The sequence below is a fragment of the Accipiter gentilis genome, chromosome 27 (genome assembly GCF_929443795.1).
Source record: "Accipiter gentilis chromosome 27, bAccGen1.1, whole genome shotgun sequence".
Taxonomy (NCBI): domain Eukaryota; kingdom Metazoa; phylum Chordata; class Aves; order Accipitriformes; family Accipitridae; genus Astur; species Astur gentilis.
Window position 1 is genome coordinate 15,076,017 of NC_064906.1, and position 10,445 is coordinate 15,086,461.

Genomic DNA, 10,445 nt, shown 5'->3' on the forward strand with positions numbered 1-10,445 from the left:
GTATGGCAAAGTATGCAGTTCCTGGAGACAGCAAATAATCCTGAGCCTTTCCTGGGGAGCCTGTACTGCTGAGGGCTGGTGCTCCAGGGGCAAGTAAGGTATCCCCTCCTGTAGGAGCAGCTTGCCCAAAGAAGAAAACATTTTTTGGCAGGAGAAAAAAAAATAAAAAATGCTCAACTCTCCAGGGCTCTCCCCTCAGCTCCTTTATTTAATTCTGCCCTTTCCCCCTCTCCCTCCCACTTTTGCTGCAAGAGTTCCCACCCTTGTCCTGACCCTGGCACCCCATTGCTGACAAGAAAATTCAGTTTTCTCTACAACCATTGAGAATCTCTGAGCCAGCTCTAGCCAAAGAGGAGTTTTCCATCTTGCTTTCATGTTTCCTTTTAACCAAGCTCTGCTAATAGGACATTAATGCCCTCACTGTTTGAACTTGTAAGACGGCAACGCCACTTTGCCACCCTGCCGCGGGGCTGATTTTGCTGTGTAGCCAGGGGTTGACTGCTGTCACCACAGGCCTTAAGGGGATGGTACTGTGAGAAAGGCCAGGGTCCATGGAATATCACCTCCTCCTGTTAAGTTGTCCTGGAAGCAGAAGCTTCCATGACTGTATGCGAGGTCTGATGCAAGGCTTGGGCGTTACAAGGCTGATGTTGTAACTGAAGCGGATTTTTTATTACCTCTCTTGGATCAGCCGTCCTTGATCCCGCACATGACTGAACAAGGTAGAACGCCTGGGACAAGAAGGAGAAGGTTTGCGGAGGAATGGAACGGACCTTTTATTTGCCACATTTAGTATAGGAGAGGAAAGACTGCACCGGTTGGGCATTCACGAACCCTTATTCAAGCGCATGCATTCAATAATCAGGTGGCTTTTGGATAGCACAGTCCAAACGATCCGCCCAGCTTGGTCATCACATTTCCTGGCAAAGACGTTCTGGCTGTCACAAATTATAGTATGTTATTGTCTGTCTTTTCGGGGATGAAAATATTCCTCCTAGACAAGGCGTAACATATGATATGATAAACTGTGCAGTTATGGAAGTTTGCAACCCCTTGCTATTAATAAGCGGGGTGGGCAGCATCCCTTATATCGGAACATCCGCCTTTGAAATACAAAGTAACCACAACACATGATCTGTCAAAAACTATCATGATGATAAACAATGGGGTGAGCTCCAAAATAAATAAATAAACACTGCCAAAGAAATTATTTGCATATTTTTCTCTCTCCCCAACCAGTGCTTGAAAAATGTCCTCATTCAATGTGCTTGCTCATCCACGCAGCTGCCAGCTGTGCCTCCTTCCTTCGGCAGCAGTCACATGTTACATGGTTTGTAATACCGAGTCCATATTGCTGCAGAAACCTAAGCTATGAAATACAGCTCTCTCTGGCCCTTTAGAATTTGTGTGGAATTATGATTTCAGTGCTGCAACTAAAATTTGACATTCGGTTGAAGACTGTGGCATGCAGGAAACCAAGACAGACAGAGTACATGCAAAAATGTCCAGACACTAAGAGACATCTCCAGCAACCCTCATGTAATTAACATAAATCTGGGCTGCCAAAAGTACTAACAGCACTTGAAGCAGCTTTGAAATCCCAAATGCACGACTTCTAAATTTAGAGCTCTGTTCTTACTATATTCTGTTATGCACATGTTTAGATTTCTGTTGATTGTTTGCAGAAGAAAAGGAATGTCAAGGTTACTTGTTTAGAGCGAAACCGTGGCCTACAACTGCGACTCAGTATTGGGGGATGAAGAAAAACTACCCTGCCAACGCAGGGATTCAGAGTGGCACCGCGATTCGCAACGAGCTCCGAAATGAGGCAGCTGCTCTGCTCTTACAGAGGGTGAGGGCTGGTGGTAGCGGTGTTGGCTAGCGGACGCGGTCTGCCCTGTTCCCTGTTGCCCTGCCTTTTGCAGATGTTCAAAGAAACGGTAGGTCCGCACGGCTGTCGACGCTCCCTCCGTAGGAGATCCCGACCGTGGCTGTCCCCCGTGTGGATGGCACCGATACGGGAGGTAAAATTAGAGCACGGGGTCGTGGAACCGCGGAAGGTCGCGACGGGCACTGAATAGAAACGCAGACCTCAAATATGGAGGAGGAAGGTAAGGACCAACATGGATTATTTTTTTTTTTTCTTATTCAGGAGCATCGCCGTTCTAGTTCTGGTACTCAATAGGTACACTGAAGTTTCGCATCCCCCCTAACATGTCACGGACAGCTAGATTTGGCTACAATGCAGTTGCTTAGCACTACCTGATTATCCAGAAGGTCTGAATTTTTAATCTGTGTATTTATTACAGGGCTTCTACTTCAGCAGTTCCCCTCGGACGTTTCTCCCATGGACTTTAAAGGCACGTCTGTGCCATTGCATAGCTGATAGAAGGAGCGCACATCCTACTCCTGCTATTTTATCTTTTTTTTTTTTTTTTTTTATTTCCTGTGTGGAAGGAGATCAATAAAAGATCATACTTTGTATCTACTTTCTAAAATCTAAATCTTTCTTATTTCCTGTTTCGAGACTTATGTGCACCTTCATGAAGCTGAAACTGCTTTTAATGTGTGCTTTTACGTGTGCTTCTGTAATGATGAGGCTGTTTTGCTTTGTGATTATACATGATTTTACGCCATTATGAAACCTGAGATGAATTTTCTCTTTTTTTTTTTTTTTTTGTATTTAATTATTCTCTTGTAGTTCTATTACCTCGATAAAATGTATTTTGATGGGAAAATGTGATTGCAATTACTTGCCAATATCATTAAGTTTCTCCCTTTTCTCTGCTACTTTGGGGCAATTCTGTCAGAACTGTCTCCTTTACCCAGCAACCTGAAAATCAGTGTTTCCTAAAGTTGAAGGTCTTTTTATACCAATACCTCTTCCTTTTCTTCGTAAATAATTTTAGCAGTAGTCTGAAGGAGAAAGAGCATGTACTCAGTGGAGTACACAGATACTATGGGAAGAGGCAGATTGCATGATTCTAATGGATACCATCTCAGTAGTAGAGGGAATAATCTCTAGGTAAGGTATTAGGTTGCTGTTAATGTAACCATGAAGGCAGAGGGTGGTAACAGGATAATCCTAGTAGATATACTCAAGTGTTTAAACCAGTTTTATGGTATCCTCCACATGATAATGTAAGCAAAAGGGGTCAGATAAGGAACAAATTTTTAACCATTTGTATATTACTGAGAGGAGCCTAGATAATAAAACTAACAGCTGGAGATGGTCTTGCCTGAGAAGAAATATTCTGCATTTGGTACTGGAAATATGATAAGATGGTTGTTATGACTAAAATAGCCTTTCATACTTCCAGCTTCTTCCATAAGGTTGAAATAGGGAAGCAAGGCACAGACAGGGACTTCACATCAAAGACACTGTTAGTTGTTTCTGATTGCTCAGAATGGGAGGCAAATGTTATGGATGAAACATCCACACAGAAAGAAAAAAAAATTAAAAAAAATTTAAAAAAATCTACTGGCCTGTTTGTAGACTCCACAATAGAAAACCTACTCACAGTAGATAACAGCCTGTACTGTTCTTCAACATCTGCCCATAATGTGTAACAAAGCTAAAAATTTTAATAGGGGTGACTTCATCCCGGAAGATGCTTGCTCATCATCTCATGCATCACAAAATTTTCCAGAATTTCTAAAAATAATAAATGGTAATATCTTTATGCAGAAACTCCTGAACTCAGAAAAGATAACTGAGGGTTTGATCTTATTTAAAAGAACTGAGAGTTAATTGCTACCATAAAGCAAATGGTTTCCTAGGTATAAATATCATGATCTGATTGCATTTACCTTGTGCAGACAGAACATGTCACCAAATTATGTACATATATATATATATGAAGTTTGTGTAGGCTATTTTTTGGTATATTTTACAATGAAACAGTCATTGGCATATCACATATTTAAAGTGGTAAGTATTGGCAAAATATGGGAACTGTCAAAAAATAAAATCCTGGATACCCACAAGCATGGTTCAGAAGTAAAACAAATTATACTGAGCAAGAAGCTAACCTAGTTAAAAGGAGATTGAAAACAAAATAGAATATAAAATATTAATACAAAACCTGAGTAAATAATAAAGTATTATAAGCTGCCAGCTGAAATATACTCAGCCTGGAGAAAGCACTGTATGTCCAAAAGCTTGTCTGTTTTTTCCAGTTACATCTGTCAATTTAGTAAAAACGTCCCCTCTCCCTGCAAAATTTGCACTAAATATATCCTCAAATAACCATGGCTACAACAATACGTAATGACAAAAGGAATTTAAATGTAGAGGACCAAGAAAAACCCTAGGTTATGTATGTTTATGCTAGATTGCAAACTGTAGCTAGGTATGTAGGTTCCATAGATATTTTTGGGGCTGTCATTTTAACAAGACCCTATACCAATCACTTTCAATAAAGTCCCAGGGACTGGGAGTTTATCACTTTCAAAGGATGGCACAGGAGAAAACCTATGCTAAAATGCTATAGTTTCAAATTAACATATCTTACGACAATACTTTACATACAAAAGCCTTATAGAAACTAATCGCACACTTTTGAACCGCCACTATTATGTTTTTGTAAATATATGCAAAATGGGGAATTTTCAAGGTATTGAAAATTTTCCCGTACCAATAAAATTCTGATAGAAGTTTCACCCAACTTGGTTTAACTAAAAGATTTTAACCTTAAGATTCTATTTACAGGTAAGCTTGGGTGAAAGTATTGTTGCCAAAGAACCATTTTTGTCAAGATTACAAGTTTAATCAATGTGCATTACCACAATAAACCCGGGTTTCTCCAGAGCCACAGAACACTTCAAAATTGACAGAGACTACACAAATCAGGTTACAACTAGCTCACTAAAAGATCTCAGACTAGGTAGTCCTGTTTATAAGGAAGTCTTTTAGGGATTTCTTTTTACCCATATTATTTTACACACGTGCCAGTCATCTAACGACTGTACAAAAATCTTTGGTAATAAGTTTTGCAGATAACGCAAAGGTTAGTGAGGTACGTAATGAAGAGGATCGTCAAGAGTGATCCAAGTAATCTGCTTAAAATGCCACACCCCCCAAAAAAATTCATTTAATAAGGTGAATATATTAGCAAGTAATAAACCTGGGAATAAAGAATGAAAATTGTGCCTACAGGCTGCGTTAGAAAACTGTGGCAAAAGGATCAGTTTAAAGGTACTGGGGGTTAACCACCTCAACTACCAGTGCAAGTCTATGGCAAAAAAAAGAAAAAGGACACGATGTGATCCACAGACGCCTAAACCAAGAAAAAGCAAGTGGAAGCAGAGAGGTGATCTTGCTTCCCCGTACGCTGCCTTAGCTGTCAAATCCTAGCTGTGAGGTTAGTTAAACAGGACTCCAAGCCAAAAAGCCAGGCTGCCAGGTCCCTCCACGTGGACCGTGGGCAGAGACGGGCTGTGCCAGGGGTCACCCAGCGGAAGAAGCTGGGCTCCACTGGTGGGGGGTCATCCCACGCAAGCCTCTGACCAGGCAGCGATTTAATGGGATTTTGCTTTCCTCGTAACAATAGCGCGAGGAGCGTTGGTGGAGAAATGCCCCCGCGGCCAGTGACGCCGCGGTCTTCATCTCTCCTGTGACGCGCAGCTTAGCATCCCTAAAACCGGGAAGGTTTCGTTCTAAATAGTTTGCTTGGCAGAGGGAATTTATTAAAGGCACCTGAGCCACTTCTGGCAGGGACAGCTTGGGTACTGGAGAGAGCCCAGCTGCAGCCGGGAGCTGCCGCGCCTGGACTACGTCAGCTGTCCCCCTTCCAGCGCTGTTCCCAGCCTAATGCAGCTTTATTGCTTCCTGTAGCTCAGCTAATTTGTTCAGAGGTAGCGTGGGTATCTCTGTATGGCACCGCACCGTGTCATGTGCATATACCTTTGCTGGCCTGTAACGCACGGGATGTCAGGCTAAGATGATCTAATAATCCTTTCTGGCCTTAAACCGCATGAAACCATCATCAGTCAGTTCCATTAATCTTCCATGAAGGAAAATAAGACACCTGAACATAGCAAGACAGGGAGATACAGCAGGAAAAATGTGGAAAATGTTTCTCAACTTCACCCTGCTCTCTCTCTAATTCTGCCGTAAATTACCGCCCCGAGTCGCGCGCTGTCCGTGGAGACACCGAGGCGATCTCAGACTTCGTTGGGCTGCTGCAGAGGACCGAGATTCGGGCTTGCTACCTAGGCAGTAGCAATTAGGACGGTTTTAGGGGAAGGCACGGAAGCGACGGTCGTACACAAAGAAGTCCAGCGCGGTTATCAAAGCCCCTGCACGGTAGCACAAGGATTTTCAGGCAGCCCATGGGCCCACCATGTTAGGTACTGTTGGCCATGCAGTCCTTGCTATTTTCATCAGCACGAGAGAGAAACAATCTTTGATTTACTCCCTCTGTGTCCATGTGTCTCGTGTAAAATGCACTGAGCGAGTTGCAATCTGGAAACGGGTAAAAGCTTCGGATCAAAAAATCCGATGGATCTTGGCCAGTTTGTGCAGAAGTTACCAGAACACGGTCTCATTGCTCCATACACAAGCAGCTGGAGGGCCTAAGCGTCCACGTGATGGGGCTTTGAGAGAACCAAGCCTGGGAGATGTGCTGATTTTCTCTTCTGGCATGTGAATAGGTTTATTTTGGACTGCATCTGTTTTTTTTGTTGGTTTTTTTTTTTGTTCTCCGTTGTATGTCATGTTCCTTTAAAAAGGGAGTGACTAGGTCAGATGGACCCCCCGGAGGGAGCAGAGATTCCTCCTTTCCCTGGAGAGCAGATGAGCATGCTTGAGGACTGGGTGGGAGGAGGAGGAGGAGAGGAGGAGCTCCCGGGCTTCAGGGTGTAGCGGGGAGAGAAGAAGAGAATGGGAGCCCCAGCGAGAAGATGGGAGCCTGCTGTTCATGGAGAGGCTCACGAAAGGAGCGCGGAACAGATGCACAGCCACGCTCCCTTGGCGACAGGAAGAAAACTTCCTAGGGATCAGAGAGGACTTCACAGAGCTCGCTGCATCCCAGAAAGTCACTGAGTTGCCTGAAACCAAACCTGGAAGCAAGTACCCACCTAACACCACACAGGGGGAGAGGGGTGAAACTGTTTACAAGCTTTTTTCTCTCTTTTTGTCCTGGCAGAGAGGGAAAACGTCTCTTGATCTATAAAGTTAAATGTTCTTCTTTCTAGTCTATACAAATTGTCTTTCGGAGTTTAAAAGACCCTTTGGTCTCGTCAGGGAGCTTGCAGTAAGGAAAAAGTCTAGATTGTCATCAAAGCCCCGTCTGTCCTCTCACGAGGTGCGGAACCAGAAGGGACTCCCAGTTTTGCTCCTCGGCACTCGAGATACGTGAACGATAGAAATACTGTGGAGCGGTTAATTCAATTTCATCTGTAGCACAAAACCGCCCCTAAAAGGTGTACGAAAAATCGGGGAAAATATGTTAGCTAGCATCTCCTTAATAATTCTTCATTTAGTTTCAGTAGGTCGAATAGGGCGAAAAATGGATTTTGGTTCATTATTAGTTCAGAAAAAAAAGAAAGGGGTTGTTTTGGATCCAATTGAAGACTATTTTCTTTTTTTATAGTTTCATGAAACATTGCAAAAGTGATGCAACCCAAAATATTTTATGTGGGTTCAAACTTTTTAAAACTGTTTTTCTCAAAAAAATTGAAAGGAAATTTCAAAATGGAATGTCATTTCAAATGAAATAATTGAAATGCTTCTCTTACAAAAATGTCAAAAGGAAGCATCTGATTCTTTCAAAAAAAAATCACAAGGTTCTTTTCAAAGTGAAGCACTCAACAAAATTAACACAATTTTGCAAAATGTTTTGGTATATCTCTGCCTCCGTTGCCGAAAAAAAAAAAAAATCAGTTGAAAAATTTCACTCAGCTTCACAAACGAGCAAACATTAAGAGCTAAAAAGCGTGTAAGCACTGAACTTTTTCTGGCCATACAGACCAGAAGTGCCCCCGAAGAGTTAGTTTAGTCATAACCAGAATAGCCTACCAGAAACCCAGATCTGTTAAGAATAAAAATTAAAAACAGATATGCCATGAATGTTTTTTGTTGCTCTTTATTATTTTCCATTTTCTTTTACATTCCTTCTCCCCTCCTTTTGCCCAGTCCTTCTTAGATGCCTGTGTACCAGACATTCCAGGACAGAACATCTTGTGATCTCCACACAAATACCTCCCCCAGCACAATTATGGGTCAAAGTCTCTGCGAGCAGAAATTGTCTCCCTACTCGTAAACTGAATTAAGTTAGCTGGGAATCTCACCTGATAACTTCCGATACAGGGATTTTAAAAGCTTGTTTCGCAGAGAGGCTCAACATATCGTGGCAGTTTTTAGTCCGTAGATTCTCATCGGCATGACAAAAGTTTCCTATTTGGGGTTTAGAGAGGAAAGCAAGCCAGAGCCAGCATCACTAGTGGATTTAAATTATTTAAGAAACGATCCTATTTTCAGGACAAGGCGAAGGACACGAAACACTCCCTTCGCAGGCTAAGGACTCTCCTGAATAAGAAGAAGATCTGAGAGGTTAAACAGAAAAGGAAAATTTGCGGCCTTTAGGACAAACCGAGCCTACGGAGTATTTTCACACGTTCCCAGACCTCCCAGAAATCTACAAGCACATCAAACTGTGCTGGAGGAAGAGCGCCTTGAGCTAACGCTGACCTGAAGTGCTAAGCCATATGGCCTGCTGCTGTGCCATACAGATGCCCCATCTCCAACCGTCAGCTGAGTTTATTAGTTTTAGTATCACACCTCGGGAACAAAGTTACTTTGCTTTTAAATCCACGCAGGCTCCCAAAACACCAGGTATGCACGATTCTAGGTCACGGGGAAAAATACTGTGTAAGTGTGTCAATGTGGGTTAGGTTTGTGCTGTCCCTGTTTAGTAATGCTGGATGAATGTGGAACACAGCAGGCACCGGGATGCTGGAAAATAAACCAGGTAAAATCAGTTTGATGTCCCTGAGATAAAAAGTATCTGCTCTGTTCCTAATCGACTGAGTCCTCTGGTGCTGATGAATTCATATGGGGGACTTCTGTTGTTCTCAGTGTTTCTCTTGAGGACAAATCTTCCTTTTGTTAAATCAATATTATCTATCTTTAAAAAAAAAAAAAAAATCTAAAAAAAACCCAGAATTCACTGGAAAGCTCTCTCACTCTCTTTCCTTCTTTTCTTCTTTCTTTCTTTTCCTCTTTCTTCTCTCTCTTTCTCTCCCTTTCTCAGTTTGATCTTTTGAAGGCTTTTTAACATTATAGGAATACCAAGTTTGATCTTTGCCATTTTATTTTTTTTCCTGGAGCAGCTCTGGGAAGTCTTGTTTTCTGGGTGTTCTGGCAGTGTTGTATAAAGAATGAGGATCTTGAACAAAGACTTTCTTTGCCCAAAATTGTAATTAGTTGCTGAAGTTGCTAACAAAAGCAGAGGCAGATGAACAAAATTATTCTAGACATTAAAAAGCTTGTATGATGACAGATTGAAGAGATAGGGACTGTTTAGGGAAAAAAATAGGTCATTTTTGTTCAGAAGAACAACCAGACTTAGTAAAGTAATAAAAATCAGGTACAAATAATATTAGCATAATCACTGTGTCATTGTGTAAATCAGCGTTGCACCTTTATGTTAAATACTTTGCTCTGTTGGCTAAGGTACCATCTCAAAAGTGAAGCGGGTTTTGAAAATTATTCTAAGTTTCTTAGCTCTTGCTACACTGAGGACAACGAGACCTCATAAGTGGAGGGAGCTGTTGATAAGAAAGTCCACATCTATTTACCGAACCTAGCTAATTCATGAGATTTACAGGATTAATTTTGCCATCTTTTGCGAAAGTCCAAATAAATTATGTCTTCCAATCTTCTTGTATTCACTCTTTTGTTATCACACCCAACAATTAAAAGAATGTGAATAGCTTACAGAGGCACAGATTTCTTTTACAGAAGCCATGGTGATCTGTCTCCATCATATTATTTTCAGCTGGGTCTTTTATAATTCTGGTTTTAATTAGCATTTCAACCAACTTTCTTGGTGCTAAAGTAAGAATTCTCAGCCCTGAATTTCCCAGAATAACCTTTACAGTAAAATACCATTTGCAACAGAGCTGTTCTCTGAGAGAGCAGCTATTTAATTCTGATTTCTTCTACTTGCTTTTTGAACCCTTTTGACTAATATTTTATTCTTCAATTCTTGTTTTCAAAAGTCAGCATGCTATTTTTTTTTTTGCTATTATTCCTCACCTCCCAGAGCTTAGTTTGCATCTACTTCCCCTGTAGCACTACATGAAAGAAATTGGGGTTTACTGTAAACCCAGAGAAATTCTCCCAAGAAGAGGCCATACGCAGAAGGGGCATCACATATGGAGTGAAAAAGAATCAGCGGAGAAGCTGAGAGAGAACTCGGCAATCAAGTTGTGGAAAGGTA